We start from the raw sequence: 10,060 nt of genomic DNA, 5'->3' as shown, positions 1-10,060 counted from the left end.
TCGATATCCTGTTCATTGAATGCATAGGGGCGCATATAATGTTTTGAGAAAGATGTTTAAGATGTTTAATTTAAATTATATATTTTTTAATCAGGTGAAGGTACCCTAACAAAGAGACTTAATAATACCAAATTAAAACATCAGAATGCTTTGCAAATTTTGCCTGAAACTTAGAATTAAGTGATATCTGTACAATGTCCAAGAAAGTCTTTATGCAAATATTTTTCATTGAAATGACATTTCTAAACCACCACCAGGACATCACAAGCATCATTTGATCATGGTTTAGATTCAATGAATATAATTCATTTTTTGTTTTTTTGTTTTTTTTCAGATTTTATTTCAGATGTTGTTCTGAAACAGATCACAGCCTCGTATGATTAACAGCAAACCTTAAACTACCGTCAAAGTCTTGAATTTCACTTTTAAAATAAATTACAGAAACAATTTTAGTGACGGTGTTGGAAGCTTCATGGATCACGTTAGAAATTTTGCTGACTTAGGTAGTTTTCCGCAGAACGGCGTAGTCTTTTCAGTTTTGCATCGAGCAGATCTGTGAGTCTGAATGGCAATGTCACGCCCATATCAATATTACGCTTTTTGAAGTTCTATGGTTTCATATCTGAAAAGTCTCAATTACTTTTAGCCATACATTGTAGTGTTTTAAAAGTCTTATATTACTTTCTAAATGCTTTCCATCTGCTTTACAAATATTATTGACATAAAACAAATTTTTTTCTGGAACTTTTTTATTACTCAAATGCTTTTTGGTGTGATACTGAATAACAATGTCCTTTTCCCTTTTCCTTATTGACTATTACAAATTTTCCGTATTGGAGCTAAAGTAAACAAAACATGGTTGCCGTTCAGATGAAATATTTAAGCATCAGCCTTTCCCACTCTAATGAACAGCTTTTGAACAGCATTTGCATCCAATATTTATTTTTTTTAAATATATTTTATTGATTTTTCACAGAGAGGAAGGGAGAGGGATAGAGAGTTAGAAACATCAATGAGAGAGAAACATCGATCAGCTGCCTCCTGCACGCCCCCTACTGAGTATGTGCCCGCAACCAAGGTACATGCCCTTGACCGGAATCGAACCTGGGACCCTTCAGTCTGCAGGCCGATGCTCTATCCTTTAGCCAAACCGGTTAGGGCTGCATCCAATGTTTATATCCTGTTACCATAAACTACCCATATTTTTGGTTTTTAAAATTTGTTTTTTATGCCCAAAATATAAAGTAATTGTTATGTTTTACAGAGAGTCTTACACAGTAGCAAAACTGCTCCAGGCCCCTCTGGCTTCTGCAAGTTTTGGAGGTTCCAGGGCTGCAACTCACTATAAACATCATTTCTTCTCTCTCCGCCCCCAGGTACAGCAGGATGTTCTTCCTGATACTTAGTGGGAACATTGAAAAGCTTGCTCAAGCTTCGCTGCCTTTCCATTCTGGAAGCTTTCTCTCAATGGTTTATCCTATGCTTTTCATTTTATAATTATGAGGACATTGCACATTTGCTACTTACACGAAAATCACAAGGCACCAAGAATAACAACCGAAGTAAATCTTAGCTGTTTGAAACTAGAACCAACCTGGAAATGTGAGGGTGAGGATGAACGGGTGCGTCTCCTGTAAGCCAGAGCAGTTCATACACGGACAACCACGCTGCTCGCAGGGACAGCAGTCAAACTGGCAAAGTTTTGCAAATGTTTCTCAGATGTCACCAGTGCATCAAAATTCATGGCAACGTTCAACAATTAGCTCGAAATGTTGTTTACATGAGTTCTACTACTCTTTGGAAGGAATACAAGGGTATTTTCTAGACAGTGCCAAAACCCTGGGATTTTAGCAATGAAACAATTGTGCCGGTGCATACTGTCTGTATCATAGCCTTGGATGAACAATAGGAGGTCATGATTGCTCTTGACAGGCAAGGACGGGCAATGTTGTTGTTGCTGCTGCTGCTGTTTTAATCCTCACCCGAGGATATTTTTCATTGAGTTGAGAGAGAGAGGGAGAGGGAGCAAGGGCAGGCAATGTTTTGAGGGGTGTTGGGGTCCAATGGAGCAAAGCAAGGGGGAGTGGCTAGAGGGGTATTTGGTATGAAGAAGGGATTCTTTCACCGATGGAAGAAATTCTGGAATCCTGTGTCTTAGTTTGGGTTCTCCCGAGACCCAATGAGCATTTGGGAAAGGAAGGTGTGAATGAGCAGGTTCCTGCTCTGGTCAGTCGAGGGGTGATCCTTCTAAGGGTCTCTGAGAGATTGTAGCACACACCCCAGAACTGCCTCACTCAGGAGTGATGAAGCCAGGAGTTCACCCAGGACGCCCGGTCCCTCGCTGTCCAAAGGTCACTCCTGGGGGTGTCAGCACTCAGCACTTCCTTGTTACCCCACGTTTGAGCTTAGCCAGTTCCTGTGGACATAGAGAGACAGGTAGTGGAGGTGAGACATGGTCCGTGCACCTGGGAGCCATGCACCAAGCTGTCGGTGACATCCTGCAGGCAGGCTGTGAGCAGAGTGGTGAGCTCACTGATGGAAATAATGCAGCAGATGGGTGTGGGGTCCTGTTGCAGGGGGAAGGGGGGAGAATTGATGAGTGTCTGAACTAATGACAGGATGAAGTCCAGGATGCAAGGAGGGGCTGGCCTTGGCCAGGACCACGGACAGCTCCTCATTTCCTCTCTGATTGCTCCAGAGATCCAGGTGGAAGGGCAAGCCTCACCTGGGTCCCTGAGTTCCTTCTCAGAAGACCCCAAGCCACGGCAGCTGCTGCTTATACTGTCCCTGAGCCTGTACCTTGTTACGGGGCTGGGGAACCTACTCATCGTCCTGGCCATCACCACTGACGCCGGCTCCCCACGCCCAGGTACTTCTTCCTGGCCTACCTGGCCGTTGTGGACATGCTTCACTTCCACCATCATCCCCTATATGCTGGCCAACCACGTGTCAGGACACAAGGGATCCCTTCCCCTGGCTGCCTGACCCACATGTCCTTCATCTGGTTTGCTGGCGTTGACAGCTTCCCGCTGACTGCCGCGGCCTACAGCCCCTATGCGGCCATCTGCCACCCGCTGCACTACGCCACATCCGTACCACCACAGCTCTGTGGCTCCTGGGGGTGGCATCCTGGACCGCAGCCTTCGGAAATGTCCTGACCCACATGGTATTGCTAACCCACCTCTCATTCTGCACCCACAATCGGGTCCCTCTTCCCCCTCCCCCCCCCCCCACTTCTTCTGCAACCTAGCCCTTTTCTGAAGCCGGTCTGCTCCGACACCTTTCCCCATAATGTAATGGTGTACACCGTGGGTGCCCTGCCCATCATCATCACTATCCCCTTGGTGGGCATATAGGTCTCCTACACATTCATCTTTGCTGCCATCCTGAGGGTCCCGTCCACGAGAGGCAAGCAGAGGGCTTTCTCCACTGGTGGCTCTCATCTCTCTGTGGTGCCGCTGCTCTATGGGGTGCTCATTGGGTTTATTTCAGCCCCATGTTCTCCCACACGGCCCACAAGGACACGGCGCTGCAGTGACGTACGCTGTGGTCACGCCCCTGCTGAACCCCTCACCTGCAGCCTACGCACCAGCAGCACGAAGGGCACCTTGGGGGCCTCGGCAGCAGGAAGCCGGTTTTTATTTAGTGACCACGGCATTGGGCTGCCCACCTGAGTGTCCACACGGAGTGTCTGTCTGTCCTGGATTTCCCGGTCTGGGCCCAACCTTAGATATTTCCTTCATATCGTCTTGGTTCATTTCTTTACTACTTCATCCTCCCAGCAGCTACTTAGTGAGCATCCATTAGAGTGTAGACACTCTTTTAAGGGTTGAGGGGATAGCAGGAAACAAAATCCTTGCCTCAGTAGGAACCAGCAGTCTCAGAAAGAACCAACGAGCCCACACCTTGATGTCAGACTTCTGGTCCCCAGAACTGTGAGAGAATAATGTTCATTATTTAAGCCAAGCGGTTTGTGGTAGTTCGTTGCAGAAGCCCTAGAAAACTAGGGCTTCTTACAGCAAGTAAGCTATGAATCCTAGCACAGAAAGTGGAGTCATCACAAAAATGAAGAATCTGCTGGTGGTCTGGTGGTCAGGACACGTATGTTGCAGGCTGGAAGGCCGGCGGCCGCTGTTATGCCAAAGAACAACATTTGGTAACACCATCACCTGTGATAACCTGAGAGGTAGGTCAGATGTCTGTGGAGCCTGTGTTTCTAAAAGTGATTGGAAAGAGCTTAGAATGTCACTGTGAGTTGGCTGCTCCTTGCCATTCGTAGCAAAGAATGGCAAGAATGCGATGATCTTAGACAAGAATTGGCCACGTTTCAGAGTCAGAAACATCACAAGACCGAAGGAGCCCACAGCTTCCTATTCCCCAAAAGAGTATAAATAGAAATACTGCCTCTTGCCTGAGGCTATTGTTTCAGATGCCCATTCACTGCGAGTGGCAAAGAGGTAGGTAGTTTAAGGAAGCAAATGCTGCAAATGAAATAGACACAAGAACTCTGGCTAGAAAAGAGCATTGGCTGTGGTTCCTAGCGATGAAACCAACTAGAAGCACCTAGGCCGGAAGCCCATTAAGCTTCACAAAGGAAGTGTATTGCTGAACAAATACTGAGCTCAGAATGACTTTTGAGCCTTTGAATTTTAGGTGCTTTTTGTTATAAGAGCTTAACCTGAACCTTACCCCGAAGTGGGGCTTGAATCCTGGTGTCTGGTTTCCAGAGCGCTTCCTTCCGACCATGAAGTGTTCCTCGGGCTGCTGTGTATCTCTTCACGACCCAAATCTGCACCAGGTCAGAAAGGCAGCAGCCGAGGCGGAACCTAAACAGGCTGAATCCAGAATCCCAAGAGAGACACCTGGGTGACAGGTGGCGTCACAGAGAGAGCAAATGGGTATCAAGAACTATAAGGGGTCTGGAAGTTTCCCTACTTTCAAGCTGTTAATTTAATCTGTCACGGTTTCACGGATGCTGGCAGAAAATGCAGCCCACCAGGGTCAGAGACAAAAGACACAGCCCCTCACAGCAGGGCCGGCAGCATGAGCCTGGGGTTTGCCAGCTCCTCCCAATCCCATGGGGACAATGCAGGTGAACCCAGATTGGCATTGGATGGGCACTGGGTTTGCATCACAGCTGAGGAACTCCAAGCTTAGAATCCCCAATCTTTTCTTTTGTTAAATATATTTTTACTAGAGGCCGGGTGCACGAAATTTGTGCACGGGTAGGGTCCCTAGGCCTGGCCAGCGATCAAAACCAATCAGGTTCCCCTCCTTCCTGCCTCCTCATCCCTTTGCTCCCGCAGCACCCTGCCGCCACTGGTTGCCCGCCATGTTCCACGCCGCCCCCTGGTGGTCAGCGCACGTCGTAGCGATCGAATTCCCGTTCTCCTGGTCAAACTCCCAAGGTGACACTTTGCATATTAGCCTTTTATGTATATAGATTGATTTTAGAGAGAAAGGGAGAAGGAGAGATAGAAACATCAATGATGAGAGAGAATCATTGATCAGCTGCCTCCTCCACGCCCCCTACTGGGGATCAAGCCTGCAACCTGGGCGTGTGCCCTGACCAGGAATTGAACTGTGACTTCCTGGTTCATGGGTCGATGCTCAACCACTGAGCCACACCAGCCTGGCAGAAACCCCAGTCTTTTCACGTAGACTGCAAGCAAACCCACTCTTCCTTTATCTCAGAGGCATTCATCTTTATTATATGGACAGCAAACAAACCTGCCCTCTGCCCCACAGGAAGAAACCCTCTGCCTTCCGAGGCTGTTTGCTATCCAAACATCCTTGAAAAAATAGCAGGACAAAAAGCTGCCCACGCCCCTGCTTGTGAGTTCTATGAAAATACCAGAAACTCAGGAAGAAGTGTCTCCCAAGAGCCGTGGCACTGGCATTCAATGGGCCGTGCAGTCACCTGTGAGGGTGATTTGGGCTGGAAGTCAAGCATATGAGGCGGTTCAGGGTACAGCATAGTGGTGCAGTGTGTAGACTGTGGAGTCAGACAGCCTGGGTTCGAGTCCTGGTTCTGCCACTTTTAACTTGTGTGACCTTGAGCAAGTTACCTGACTGCTCTGCTTCAGTCTCTCCTGTAAAATGAGAACAATATGTCCCAGGGCAGCGACGGCGAGCCTTCTGAGCTCGGCGTGTCAGCATTTTGAAAAACCCTCACTTAACTCTGGGGCCGTGTCACATATAGAAATTTTTTGATATTTGCAACCATAGTAAAACAAACACATATTTTTGATATTTATTTTATATATTTAAATGCCATTTAACAAAGAAAAATCAACCAAAAAAATGAGTTCGCGTATCACCTCTGACACGTGTGTCATAGGTTCGTCATCACTGTCCTAGCGGCTAGGACCTAGCCGATTTTGCTCAGTGGATAGAGTGTTGTCACCCTGCGGACTGAAGGGTCCCGGGTTCGATTCCGGTCAAGGGCATGCAGGAGGCAGCTGATCAATGATTCTCTCTCATCATTGATGTTCCTATCTCTCTCTCTCCCTCTCCCTTCCTCTCTGAAATCAATTAAAAATATATTTTTTTAAAAAAAGAACAATAGCCCCAGTAACCATAGGGTTATTGTGAAAATTAATATATGGGCTTATATATGCAAGGCACTTGGAACAGCACTGGCAGATGGAGGGCCATGTCAGTGTTAACTATAATTATTATTAATTATCATGACGACGCTGCGAAGCGTGTGGTCATGCCTGCTCTCCCACATTTGTGGGCAAGCTGTGTAGCCCACGCAGCTCCCTTGGAATCTGCCTCAGAGAACCCGGGGAGAGCACCGGGCTCTCTGCTCCCTGCTCCCCACACTGACTCAATACGCGGGGCTGCAGCGCCGGAGCTGGGTGGTTGCCGGTTCCAAGGAATCAAACAGATTCAGGTTCAAACCCTGCCTTTGCCACGTGCCAGCTGGGGACCCCAAGTGCTTACTGCACAAGGTCTGGGTGAAGGGAGAGTGAGCCCCCCACACTCCCCACCCACACTCGCCCCAAGTGACCTGTCCAGCACACACTCTGACCCATCCTTAGCCAGTGCCATTTTGATTATCATATTATTATTCAATGAGCAAGACTCCGTAGGTGCAAGCTGAGACCATCTTTGCTCTTTTCTTCCAGTACTCAGTGCATTTACCCTGGCCCCATCGTCTCTCTGCATGCCTCAAGCTCCAGGAGAGACATGGGGGAGGGCACCCCCGTACTGTCCTCTGTCTTCTCATCCAAGGTACACCCAGCCCTCCCACCTGTGGGCTTCGAATAGGCAACACCATCTCCACCGCCCCCATCTCACCTCTCAGTCCTCCTCCAGAGCCCGCCTCAATTGCCACCTCCTCAGGGAAGACTTCCCTGACTTCCACCCACGGCTCATCAGGTCTCCCTGTTAGATATTCCATTAACATTTTGTTGTTGTCATTAATCTTCACCCAAGCATACTTTTCCCATTGATTTCTAGAGAGTGAAAGGGAAGGGGGGAGAGAGAAAGAAGAGAGAAGACAGAGAGAGAGACACATCTATTGGTTGCCTCCTGCACACACCCCACCCTGATCTGGGATCAAACCTGCAACCCAGGTACACGCCCTTGATCAGGAATCAAACCCATGGCCCTTCAGTGCGCGGGCCGAGGCTCTAACCGCTGAGCCACACCGGCCAGGCTCCATTAACATTTTTATTGGACACTCTCCCACTCTCCCCACCGCACCCCACCGCACCCCACTCCTACCCCGGGATTCCTTCTTCCAGCAGCTGCCTGTTTGGGAGTGCTGGTCTTTCCCCAGCTGCCGGAGCTGGCGTGGCCCAAGCAAAGGCTGGCCAGAAGTGCTAGCGAATCAGCAGCCTCCCCTTCCGGGCCACCCAACCGGGGAGCAGCCTTTAAGGAACGAGGATGGGGATTGGTGGATAAATAGCCCGCTCCCGCGCCCTTCGGCTCTGCCGACCCGGACGAGGGTGCTCTCTGCTGCCTCCCAGAGGTCCCGGCGGCACTGCGCCCAGTGGTCCAGCCTGGTAACAGCTCGTTTCATCACTGCAGTTACTGGCGCCTTCCCTTCCCTGTCTCACGGTCCACGCCCTCATCCGTGTCTCCTTGGGCTACCTCCCAGATAAATGACTTGCCCCGGAATTCTTGTCTGGGGGTGGCCTTCTGGGGGAGCCCAAGCTCAGACAGCACTTCGCCCTATCCCTGTGAAGGTCATAATTCTTTGCAGGCATTGGGCGTGTCTCCCCACTGGCCTGAGTTATGTCCACCCTTGTGTCTTCAGTGCCTGGCATGTAGTAGATGTTCAATAAATGACCCCAAGTCTCCTAGCTCTGGGGGCCAGGTGGTAACGGGGAGCTCTGCCCCCACTCGGGTCCTCAGAAGCCCCCAGTTGGAGAGAGTCACCAGGCAGGAGTGGAGCTTACTCCTCCCAAGCTATAAATGGCAGCCTCCACTGCCGGGCGCCCCAGGCCACACAGCCTGGACAGCTGGGCCAGGGCCCCCAGGGGCCAGGAACCCCAGATGACCCTTCAGGTCTGGCCAGGGCTCCTGGGGTGTCCATGAGGCAGGTACATGGAGAGGACATAACTCCAGTCCCAAGGCTGCAGGGCGGGAGGGATGGCACCGCTGGGCTCTAAGGCAGGCCTAGGTCTGTGTCTCTGTATCAGATTCCACCTCTGGGAGCTCCCAGAGCAAGAGGCCAGGGCAGGAACCGGGGTCTGCCCTACAAGGCCATGGAGCGAGCAGGAGCCTCCTGGGGGAGAGATCCCTTTTCAAGCTGGTGGTGTCAGACCTGGAATTAGCCACCCACCTGCGGTGAGGCCAGTCTCAGGGTCTCCCAGGGCCAGCGGGGGGGGGGGGGGGGGAGTGGGGGGGGGAGCTGACTTCCAATGACTCAGCTTAAGACAGGGAATCAGGGGGGTGGGGGAGTGTGGGTTAGGACCCCTCTCCAGCTTTGTTCTAGGGTCAGCTAGGTCGGGGTCCAGCTCTGCCACTCGCAAGCTGGGGGACCCTGGGGTGCCACCCTGGACCTCAGCTTCCTCCTCTATGAGAATAAAAGCAGCCCCCTGCTCAGGGCTCAGGGAGGCTGAAGTGAGACGCTGCCAGCTGAGTGCTCAGAGCCGTGTTCTGCACACCGTGGGCACCAGTGAACGGGATTCCATGGTCTACGTCGCACTCCCGCACTCTGTACTCTGCGCTGCCAGGAAAAGGGGGGAACAGAGGGCCGGGGGGAGGGATAAACCAATGTCCTCAGAGCATGAGAGGTTCCAGAATGTTCTGTTTGCTGTTATTATGGCCCCAATGCCTTTGAGTGGGGGAGTTCTAACCATGACAAAGAGAAGGACTAATAGCTTAAGGGGCAGTGAAGGAGCCAGGATGGGGCACAGGGGAGCCAAGAACTCTGGATCTTGGCCTCCCCCACCCCCCCGACTCCCCAGTGGTACAGACTGCTGCCCAGTCTCTCTTGTTACCCCACTCCCTCTGTGGCCTTGGGCAGGAAACCCAGAAGCCTCCATACCACATGGGAGTGTTGGTTCAGGGCTCTATTCAGGAAGGCTTCCTGGAGGAAGAGCCATCTGGTCTGGGTTTTGAAGGATGAATAGAAGTTTCCTGGTTTAAGAACTGTGTGTGAGAGAGTGTGTGAGTGTAGAGAGGGGGTTGTTCATTTTCATTAACGAGGCTCATCTGGGCCCCAGGCACTCAGGGGCCCACAGACAAGACCAAGGCCCAGGCCTGCCGCAAAGCAGCTCAGTCTGAACGTGATGATGGAATAATAACCGTAGAGCAACAGCTCCCACAGTCTGAGCATGTGCGCGAGGCCTCAGCCTGCGAGGGGCACTCTGTTTGTCAAGTGAATGAACGAGCAAACAATTCTTTCTAAAGGCAGCAAATCCGCCCAGCCGGTGCTTGAGCATTGACCTATGAACTAGGAGGTCACGGTTCGATTCCCGGTCAGGGCACATGCCTGGGTTACAGGCTCAATCCCCAGTGGGGGGTGTGCAGGAGGCAGCCAATCAATGATTTCCTCTCATCATTGAGGTTTCTCTCTCTCTCTCTCTCCCTTCCTCTCTGA

General features: G+C 50.8%; 1 long non-coding RNA gene across 2 annotated transcripts; it reads right to left on the bottom strand.

The window, feature by feature from the left end:
• Positions 1 to 206: 206 nt before the first annotated feature.
• Positions 207 to 7,808, bottom strand: LOC132234102 (uncharacterized). Of its 2 annotated transcripts, XR_009452872.1 has the most exons (4): positions 7,735 to 7,808; positions 7,306 to 7,392; positions 4,690 to 4,862; positions 207 to 2,416 (listed from the first exon to the last, which is right to left on the bottom strand). It is a non-coding gene; the product is annotated as an uncharacterized LOC132234102 (long non-coding RNA). The 2 variants fall into 2 exon arrangements; XR_009452871.1 differs by lacking the exon at positions 4,690 to 4,862.
• Positions 7,809 to 10,060: the final 2,252 nt, after the last annotated feature.

Source organism: Myotis daubentonii, chromosome 5 (genome assembly GCF_963259705.1).
Source record: "Myotis daubentonii chromosome 5, mMyoDau2.1, whole genome shotgun sequence".
NCBI lineage: Eukaryota > Metazoa > Chordata > Mammalia > Chiroptera > Vespertilionidae > Myotis > Myotis daubentonii.
The sequence above is the reverse complement of the archived record's forward strand: the minus strand, read 5'-3'. Positions and strand labels throughout refer to the sequence as shown.